Here is an 11,309-nt window from a genome sequence, read left to right as displayed (position 1 = left end):
AATAAAAATAAATTTGTGATAATAATTTTATAAATAAATAAATTTTAATACTTAAATAAATTTAAACAAGGGTGAATTTTAAATAAAGTTCTAAAAATAAAAACACTATATGAATAAAAAATAAGATCTATAAGCATACGGATACATCCACTAATACGGATACACAACTCTACCAATTGAAATAGCTTTGAAAAATTTAACCCAATAACAATGATCGCAAAAACTGCAATTGATATGATATTATTGAAATTCTATACAGTGTGCAAAAATTAAACGGACCACCCTGAATAACTTTTGATCTTATGATCAGATCTTCACGTTCTAGAACGTAAAGAATCTAAATATTTCGAGGGGATACCCTCAAAAATGCTAATTACTTAGTGCAGACGATATTTTAAGTTATGAAATCAGACACATAAACGTTCTTTCTCTAAATAAATTTTTTTTTTCCTCCAACGGATTTGGATTTCTGACCCCCAAAATCTAGAGGGTAGCCGCAATCAGGGAAATATGGTCTAAATAGTAAGGCCAGGATAGCGGTCCAATGGCTGGTCTCCATAATGCTAATTTTACTTTTTGCGTATTTCACCATATTTCAAGAACTTTCTAAGCAAATTGAAAAATATTTGCACACAATTATACACTCTAAAAACTGTACCGCTGATTTCAGAGGCACATTTGGATCGTTTGTGCCTCTGAATTTTAAGGGCACAACGTGCCTTTAAAAATGAAAGGCACAATGTACCTCTGATTTCAGAGGCACATTTGGATCGTTTGTGCCTCTGAATTTTAAGGGCACAACGTGCCTTTAAAATTGAAAGGCACAATGTACCTCTGATTTCAGAGGCACATTTGGATCGTTTGTGCCTCTGAATTTTAAGGGCACAACGTGCCTTTAAAAATGAAAGGCACAATGAACCTCTGATTTCAGAGGCAAAATCAGATGTACCTCTTAGCTTGAAAAGTACATTGTACCTTAGATTTTGCTTTTATGAACCACTCATTGAAATAAGCATTTAGTGGTACCAAAACCTGTTATTTACCAGATTTGAACACACTTTTTTTTTACCTATTTGTAATTTGCTTGCACTTCATATAAAAAGGGGTTTACACTATTACCAAGATATTAATTATAATAATTCTTAATGAAAAATATTTCTGAATTCTTTGAATATTGGCCACTTGAGGTGATCATCTCAAGGGATTCCATCTAAGGCTTTTTCATAGGCAATTATAAAATATGTAAATTTACACAATTTCTTTAATTATGTAGCGTTTAATGATACTTCAACAATTTCAATGATGTTTTTCTAATCAGATATAGGTATAAAAAAATAATATTTATTTCTGTTTATTCCAAGTCAATATAATTCATGGATTTTTTTCCAAAAAGTTATCCTCAAAATGGAAATTTCTTATAAATTTAGATATTTTTTAAATATTTAGAGATTTAATAAAATAGCTTTATAAGAATCAAAATTAAACACTAAATATCATGAAATCTAATATCTTTTATTTTCACACATAAAGAACAATATTACATAATTTAGTAACAGTTGCACACAAATATGGAAAAATATAGAACTTTCACAATATTTTAAAATTATAGATGTAGATTTTGAACAATTTGTATGTTTTATAACATCAAATATGTTTAATCAAATGACTTTACAAGTGTAAAATCAAAGATTTCTTTCTATTGAAATGAATTTTTTTTTAAAAGCCTGATTTTGGCGAAGCATATTAACCCATTAGGCGCCATCATTCCCATTTTGGGAACATTAGCTTTCAATTTTTTTAGAACTAACCCAAGTTCGTGATTTTTTTTAAAAAAATCAGATTTTTTTGATTTAAATCAGATTTTTTTGATTTTTATTCAAATACACTGTAAGAACTTTAATTTATGATTAAAAAAACTTTATAAATGCTTAATCAAAATTAATAATAAAACTATATTATAACAATATTTAGAACAATATTTTAACTTACTAAAATAATTTTTCATTATAATACATAGCTTTGAATGCATAGCAACCATTTTGAAACAAATGCATGATTGAAATTTAAGGACTAGTTCAAATAGAAAATTTAAAGAATACTTTAGTAGTCTGTCTAGGTTTTTCAAAGATAACTATTTTGTGAAAATGTAGACATAATTTTTGAAAATTAAAAATTTGGATTTATCTTTTCTTACGAGACACAAAAATAAAATGTTGAGAAAAAAGTATTTTGTGGAATTGTTCTACCGTTTTTCCTAAAGTTGTGTAGGTACCGGTAAACGGTAGTAAATTTCACTTGGACAGACCCCTGTACTTTAACTATTCAAACAGAGTTTCAATTAGCAAACCATAATCTTAATTTAAAATTTCCTTTTTTTTCCGTTTGATTTTTAAAATGACAAAATAAATGTAACAGATTGTGTTTATAAATGTAGTCATTCATCAAAAAATAAATATTTAATCTATATATTTTTATATTAAAATATGCACTTTTAATTCTATATCAAAATAGATACGTTAAGCTAAAAATATTTTTTTTAAAAAATCTATGTACTCATAGGAATTTTTTTCCACAAAATTTCGTTATAGAAAATCAGATGTCAAAGATACTGTGAACATATTATGAGCAAAAATACCAGTTAATAACCCTACTGTTTCAAATAGAGTTTGAAAGGGAAGAATGACACTATATCAGGAAAAAAATATCTGAATTTATTGGCCTTTTTCTTTTCTTTCTATTTTTGGCAAATTGGGTATTTTCTTTTTAATATGCTTTTGAAAAAGCTTCAAAAATATACATTTTCCACCAATAAATATAATGTAGATTTTAATTCCATGCTTTTTCTTTCAAACGGTAGAATTTTAATTAACAATATTTACATTATTTTTTGAAAAAATTCATGTTTAATAATTACTTTCTACAGCTATGCAAGTCTATATTAAGACAGCATTAAATGTTTACTTTAATCTGTGCTTTCAATCTCAAGAATCAAAAGACTTTAAAAATTGTAATTTTCAATATGTTGGAATTTAACACACACCAAGAAAGAAAGTAATTTCGTTAACTAAAATTAATTAATGCAACAATTTATTTAAAATAAATTTTGAAACTAAGAAAAGAAAATAATAAAAGTATCAATAATTTAAAACACTGTTTTTTAACTTTTATAATCAATATATATAAAAAAAAATTAGTTGATTTAAATCAATGATTTTTTTAAAAAAATCATTTGATTTAAATCATGATTTAAATCGTGATTTAAATCAAGCTGATTTAAATCAACAAACCCTGGAACTAACTGCACTTAATATTATTTAATTGACAATTTTATTTGAGCTCTGAATATATGAAAAGCATTTTGCAATTTTTTTTGAAAGCTTGTTTCAGAATTTTTATTTTTTATAGTATTTTAAAAATCGTGAAATTCCGCATTTTTATCCCCAATCATTAAACATGCATTTGTTTTATAAATATTATTAAAATAAAAATTATTTTAACTTAAACTTGATTACAACAATCTAATGTACAAAATAAAAATAATCCATAGAGAAAATGTACAATGGCTAGTTTACAATTGAAGAAAAAAGACCTTGTTCCCTTTTGGGGGAAAGTATTGGCGAAAGCTGTTTTCAAACGAAAAACAAGATGCAGATTATTTTAGCAGAAAAATATTTTTTCATGACAATAATATATGCACTAACTTAATAACGCAGAACATAGCGTCGTTTCAGGTTTATCTTTATATTACTACACTAATCTAATACGTTGCCAAAAATAAACCTCAATCTATGTTTATTTCCTCCCCTCAAACACGATAAAACATCTGCATTTTTCAATCTCTTCCCCATTCATTGCACGTTTACTCCTCCCCAACAGCAAAATGACTCTAAATTTCTATTTGCATTTTTATAAAATAATTAATTTATAATAAATTTGTATTATGTTTAAAAGTTTCCTACAGAAAAAATCTATCATAAAAAATTTCTAACATTTTCCTTTGGCTAAGAATTTTAAAATCTGGCAAATAATTTGAAATACTTAGTATAGGCTATGTATATATATATATATATATATATATATATATATATATATATATATATATATATATATATATATAGTAATATCATAATTAAAGGTCAATAAAGAAAAAGTGCTGGTAAAAAAAGAAAACACAACACTGGAAGCAAAATTATAATGGCAAACATACTTAATACAATGAGTAATTTAACCAGTGAGAATAGCCTAAACCAAATTTACAAAAATTACAGTTTAAAATAAAACAAAATTAAAAAAAATTAGCACTATAATGAGAAAATAAAATATCATAGTAAAAGGTGATAACATATAGATAAATTTGCTTTACAGAGTGGAACAACTGTAAGTCAATTTTACTTGGAGATGGTAAGATTCGTTTAATGCAGACTCTTATAAAAAAAAGTCCACATGTTTTGCAGAGAACTTTTATTAAAACATTTTCCAAATTTTGAAAAAAATCAAATGACACACATTTTTCTTTCTTTTAGTTTTCACTAGTTATTAATACAGAATCACAATAATTCGGAGAAATAGCAACGGACATTTAAAGGTTGTATCCGGAAGAAAAAATGCTCAAGTTAAACACTTTGCTGGGGGAGGTACATGGGCAAAGCATTTGCAGAGGAGGCCTGATCAAATCCTTCCCACAGCATCCACATTATTTATAGTTTAGCATTGACCACAGTGCTGATGTAAAATATCCTCAGAGGTAGTTGGATCATGGGTTTGAGTCCCCTGGACGCCAGACTAACTGTAGCAGGCTTAGTGGTTTTCCTCTCCATGTAAGTGTTTTATCATGCATTCAGCTCGGCTAGAACATTTAAAACAGGACTTATCAATGTAAGAGTATTTTATTTGAATAAGTAGTTAAAAGTTTCTATCACAATGTACACAAATACATTCATGAAGATTTTATTACATTAAGAATAGGTTTAGCTAAAATAATTTTTATATATAATATTATTGAACTAATTTAACACGTTGAATGCCATAGGGGTCACCGGTGACTGGTGCTGAGTTTTTTCGTAGCGCCACTGGGGTCACCGATGAACGGCGAAACCTCGATTATTCGAAACACATAATTCGAACAAATTTTTAATGCTCTAATTTTTTTTATATTATTATTATTACTAAAATGAATATACTGAATATACTGAAAAAATCATTTTGGCCAGACGGGCAAGCCATGAAAATTAGTGTGGCATTCAACATGTTAAAGAAAAAAAAAAGTGTAAATCTATCTAAGCTTAAATACATAAGAAAGTGCAAGGATTGTTTTTAACACAAAACAAAATTGGAGTCAACAAAGAAAATTCAAATGTAAATCGAAAAGTAATTATTTATAAAAATAATTATTATTTATAAAAATATTTAATAATTAAAAACATTTTTTTGCATTTACTGGAACACAGTCAAGACAAAGTAACAGCAAAAAAAAAAACTATTAATCATTTAGTTATACTAATAATATAAATTTAGATTACACAAACATTAAATTGCCCTTCAGATAGCAAAAAAAAAAAAAAAAAAAAAAAAAACAATTTCACTGCATCAAGTTTAAACACATATCAATCCTTACAATCAATATATTTTCTTTCTAAATATTATCAAAATTGCTTCGCTTCATATTTTTTTTACTACAGTTCAGGAAAAGCATTAGTTATAGATTAAAAAAAGTTTTTTGATAATGTTATTCTAAGTAACACAGGTAAGGTAGCAATAACAATAAAAAATAAAAAAAAGTTTCTTAAAAATTATTATCACTGATGCTGAATTAGAAAGTTTTACTATAGTCCATTCCACCTTAAGTTGGCACTGGAGAGAAAGGTAGGTAGACCGGATTACATGGAAACTGGGTTACTCTTTAAGTCAGTACGGGGATGAGGTAGCAACAAAGGGAGAGAAAGTGGCCAGTATTGGCGTTTAAGAAAGCAAAACGCCGATTTTTTTTTTTTTAAACCAAGAATCGTACTAAAATTTTGTACAGAATACGGAAAAGAGCACGATTTTTTAAAGCATTTCTCATAATTATTGTTTTAAGATACTAGTTGTAAGCTGATTTCCTAATTAGTATTTAAAAAGCAGATTTTCTTATTATGATTTTTTAACTAAACGAAACTAATTTTAAACAGAAAAAAATATATATATTTAAAAATATTCTTTTTTGCTGAAATCTAAGTAAATAAAAAAATCAATGCATAGATGCGCGAAAATACTTTGTTTTAAATATTTATTTTTATATTCTTATTCTTATTTTTTGTAGATTAATGTACATTAATTTATCCCACATTGGTGATTTGTTGGGGAAGGAAAAGTCAGCATAGGCTGGAAATTATGGATCATGAAAAAGATCATACTTATGTTTTATAATACTTACTATTTTTTTTTCTTATTATAATTTTTTAATTAAACGAAACTAATTTTAAGCAAAAAAAAAATATATTTAAAAAGATTCTTTTTTGCTGAATCTAAGTAAAAAAAACCGAAATGCATAGATGCGCATAAATACTTTGTTTTAAATATTTATTTTTATGTGCTTATTTTTTGTAGATTAAAGTACATTAATTTATTCCTCATTGGTGATTTGTTGGGGAAGGAAAAGTCAGCATAGGCTGGAAATTATGGATCATGAAAAAGATCATACTTATGTTTTATAATACTTACTATTTTTTTTTCTTATTATAATTTTTTAATTAAACGAAACTAATTTTAAGCAAAAAAAAAAATATATTTAAAAAGATTCTTTTTTGCTGAATCTAAGTAAAAAAAACCGAAATGCATAGATGCGCATAAATACTTTGTTTTAAATATTTATTTTTATGTGCTTATTTTTTGTAGATTAAAGTACATTAATTTATTCCTCATTGGTGTTTTGTTGGGGAAGAAAAAGTCAACATAGGCAGGAAATCATTGATCATGAAAAATATCATACCTATGTTTTTTTAATATTTACTGTTCTTTTTTTTTTATAAATTAAAAAAAAATTTTCAGAAGAGTTTTTTTTTTTTTATACTATAAAATTATTTTTTTTTTCTGAAATATATTTGCTTCTAAGAGACAAAAGAACTTACTTGAAAAAAATATTTAGTATTATCCATTTGGGGGGGGGGCGTACTGTTTGTTCGCCCCCCCCCCTGTTTTCAGCTGCCATATCCCACCCTCTTAGACTCAACAGGAACTCTTTGAATAACATGATAACCACCTATTCTGGTGGTTATCATGTTATTCATTTAATATTTTAACAGTTGACAGTTCCTTCTACAAACTCTTTGTGTGGTAGCCCTGAATTGAATTCAATCCACAATTTCTCATCAGGCGAAATTCTACTTGGATGGGTAGGCGCATTTCTTTAAAAGAAAATACATATTTTGAAATATCAGAACTTTACTTTACTTTTCAGAACCTTTGCAGGTGATAGGAGGCTTAAGAGAAAAATCCGTATAATTTGTTATTTAAGTACAGTAGAATTAGTTAGTCTCGAAATATTTTGTCAGATACTGAAATATCTTAATACTTTCTACATAAGAGAAAGGATTTCTCAGCTTTTTGAGCTTTGTATTTCAAAAATAATTATTAAAATATTGATTAGTTTAAATTAACCTTTTGATGTTTAAAAAAATTAATGATTCAAATTTTGCGTCTTTTTTGAAATTATTTCAATTCCTATACATTTTATTAGTTTATAACTAACGGATTAACACTTCTATTATTGAAATTGTATTTCAGATAATATTTAAAAGTCCCTTTGATTGAACAAACTAAAAATTTTAAATTTTTACATTATTTAAGTTCCTATAAAAAGCGAATTGTACTTCAGAACTAAACATGGCGCAAAAGACGCAAAATTTGAATCTTTATAGAGATCGAATAAAGCGAAAACAATTTTTTCTTTTGTCGTAAAAAAATAATAATAAAATCACATGTTGATTAGCTACACAGCAAATATGCTCAACTGTCATCAGTTTAATAATATTCACCAGTCTATTGGGGCAATTGGGGTGTTTTTTTTCCATTTATTCTGAGGGGAAAGAATTTTTCATTAAATATTGTACAGATGAGGTTAATATTTATAAAATTAAATAATCAAATACAAAAAAAAAAAAAAACGAAATAAGAACTGCACAAGAGATAGGACACTTAAGCAAAGCCAAGGTGAATGGAAAAGCTGACTGACCAGTGTAGAAACATAGCCAATGAGCCAATTCCTTGTCCTTGAAAACTAATTCAGCGCCAAACTAAAACACCTCCTTCTTCTTTGTACATTCGCTTTACTGAGAAGGTATTTATAAGTTAAATACATTTTAACGAGAAAAACTTCTAATGAATGTTTCAAGATATACTTTTCTTACTATGCAACTTTTATTTATATTTGTACGCACATTTAAACTGCAATTAATTCCAAAATAGCGAAGAACTACTTTTCAAAGGCGGAGCATTACATTTCCTACCTTTCTCTCCAGTGCCAACTTAAGGTGGAATGGACTATAGGTAGCTTTTCGTAGCAAGAAAACATGGAGTATAAAGTGTTGAGCATTGAATATGAAGTACCAAATATTTTTTAAATAAATTATTCAGTATATATCGATAAAGCATTAAGAATTTATCTTGGAAAATGCCAGTGACACAACAGCGATTCTGCATATCTAATCCATTTGTGATCCAATGAATGTTATGCAAATAATTTTTTTATTTTTTATATATAGTTATTGATATCAAAATTATGTAAATTAAACTGCTCTAGTTAACAATACTTTAATATTTTTTAAAAAGTTCAAGCTGTTAAGTACTTGGCATTATATTATTTTAAACAAAGAGCAAGGTACTCATCACCGCCCATCACTCAACCATGACCAAAAATCCTATTTCTAGGGCTTTACTTTTTAACGGCCATGGTTAAAATGCCATGTAATTTTGATACTGGTCAGATAAAGTGGACTCCGCTTGAGCTAGCTCGTTTGAATCTTCTGCATGATAACCAATGAGAGAACTTTCACTTGTGGCATAATTTATATGCAAAGTATACACGCCAGTTGTTTTATACATTGCCAGGATCTAACTCATTACCCTAGTTCTCTAATAAGCAGTGTGAAAGATAATTTAACCAGCTGTGCCACAAGAGCACCCTGGAGCAAGCTATTAATCCTTTTTAAAAATCAAATAAATTAAATTTCAATTTGAAATGCTAAAATTTTTAAAACGAATTTCACAGTCATAAATAATTATATATCCCATGTTATCTATTTTGAGTCATAAATTCAAAACTAAAATTTGAAATTATACACTGAAAGCTGTGATGTTAGAATAAAACATTTTTAAACATTAGTACTTTTTCAAAAAAAATAATAACTAATTAAAAATTTATAAATCATTAGAAGATTGCATTTTTCTACCATGCTTACACCATATTTAAAATATAAATAAAGCATAATCTTATTTTTTTCTTCAGGTTTATATCAATTGTAAGTTTAGTAACAGTTTGAAATAATTATAATTAGATATCAATGTCAATTGTTTTCTAAAATAGCTAATGATTGAAAGTATACTTTTCATAATTATAATAAAAATTCGAAAACATTCTTCGTTGTTTTTTAAATTATTCAATCATTCTGTGAGAGAATTTCTGTGATAGCTCTCGAATGTAAACTAAGATAAACAAAAAAGCAAATTGGTATTTCAAATAAAAATGATTTCTTATTCATAGCAATCGCCACATTCAAAACCTCATACAAAATTATAATCAAACACTACAGAACAAATATAGGGCACTTTAAAAACATTCCTCTTAATATTATAATGATAAAACATAAATAATACAACTACAACAGAAATGTAAACATAACTAGGGTTAGCTCTCTCGCTTAAACATTTTTATAAGATTTGTAGCATTAATAATTCACTAATAAAAATTGAAATGTATTAATAAAAAAGATGCCGTCGTTACTTAGGAATTAATATAAAAATAAGATACAAGTATTAAACTTACCAAATTCAAGCATTTTTATAACATCAATAGAGCACATTTGTAGAAAACTTCTTCCATCGGTAGCGTGGATGCGAGGGGACAGAAAACGTATTTCGTCATAAAATTTTTCACTGATGTGCGCATGCGCTTGTTCTCCGTTACATGATCGTACCGAAGAAAAAGAAATGAAGCGAATTTCAGAGGCACGAAAGTCTTTTTGTACCGCGCATTGACTGGCGTTTGCTTTGGTACCTTTAATTTGTTGTGGTGCCTCTCATTTTTAAAGGCACATTAGTTATGTGCCTCTTACGCGAGAAAATACACGGTACATTTAGCCTGTGCCTCTGAAATCAGAGGTACAGTTTTTAGAGTGTAAAATTCGTTTATCCAAAGATTATGTTATACAAAAAGTATATTTTAGTAAATATATATTATTATTTATTAAGTAATTTTATTAAGTATTAGTCGGAAAAAATTTTAATTGTGAGGTATATATTTTCTTACATCCTTTTAAAATAGGTAATTTTGCATGGCAAAATACAAATGAGCAAAACCGGTTGAATAGTTTCTGAGAATTTTAAATATACGCAGGAACAATTCGACCGATTTAACTCAATTTTGTATTTTGCCAAGTACAATTACATACATTAAAATTATGTAAAAAGTTGTATGCCTAACAGTTCAAAAATTTTCCAGCTATAAAGAATAATAAATGTCTATTAAAATTTATTTTTTTGAATGCAATTATCTTTGGATAAACGAATTTTAAAATTATGTTAAAAATTTTTACAACTTGTTTAAAAAGATCGATACATATCGAAATACGCAAAAAGTAAAATCAAAATTAAGAGATCTAAACTTTGGATCGCTCTCCTGATCAAACTATGTGAACCATATTCCCAATTTGGGGGTTCAAAATCTAAATACATCTGAAAAAGGGTATGTTTATTTAGAGAAAGTAAATTTTTGCGTCTGATTTCGTAAGTTAAAATATCGTCTGTACTAATTAATTAGCATATTTGAGGTCATCCCTTCGAAATATTTAGATTGAGTCACAAAACATGAAGATCAGATCATTAGATCAAAATTTATTCTGGGTGGTCTGTTTCTTGCTTTGCGCACTATACAGCGAGTTTTGTGTACAAAAAGTTTTTAAATTCACTCCAAAGATATGATGAAAAAAAAGCTATGAATCTAGGCTTTGAATCTACCCAGCTTTAGAACGGGTACCAGCTTGCCAGGGAAATAAAAGAGGTAGGTGCGCAATGCTGATTTTATTGTCACCATCACGCCGTTAGTCACAAAATGTGGA

General features: G+C 27.2%; 1 long non-coding RNA gene across 1 annotated transcript; it reads right to left on the bottom strand.

Moving 5' to 3' along the window:
* Positions 1 to 4,503: 4,503 nt before the first annotated feature.
* Positions 4,504 to 10,159, bottom strand: LOC147804331 (uncharacterized). Its single transcript, XR_015429415.1, has 2 exons — positions 10,019 to 10,159; positions 4,504 to 4,846 (listed from the first exon to the last, which is right to left on the bottom strand). It is a non-coding gene; the product is annotated as an uncharacterized LOC147804331 (long non-coding RNA).
* Between the last annotated feature and the right edge of the window lie 1,150 nt (positions 10,160 to 11,309).

This window comes from Parasteatoda tepidariorum, chromosome 9 (assembly GCF_982258835.1).
Source record: "Parasteatoda tepidariorum strain Cologne lab strain chromosome 9, Ptep-v5.0, whole genome shotgun sequence".
Taxonomy (NCBI): Eukaryota; Metazoa; Arthropoda; class Arachnida; order Araneae; family Theridiidae; genus Parasteatoda; species Parasteatoda tepidariorum.
The sequence above is the reverse complement of the archived record's forward strand: the minus strand, read 5'-3'. Positions and strand labels throughout refer to the sequence as shown.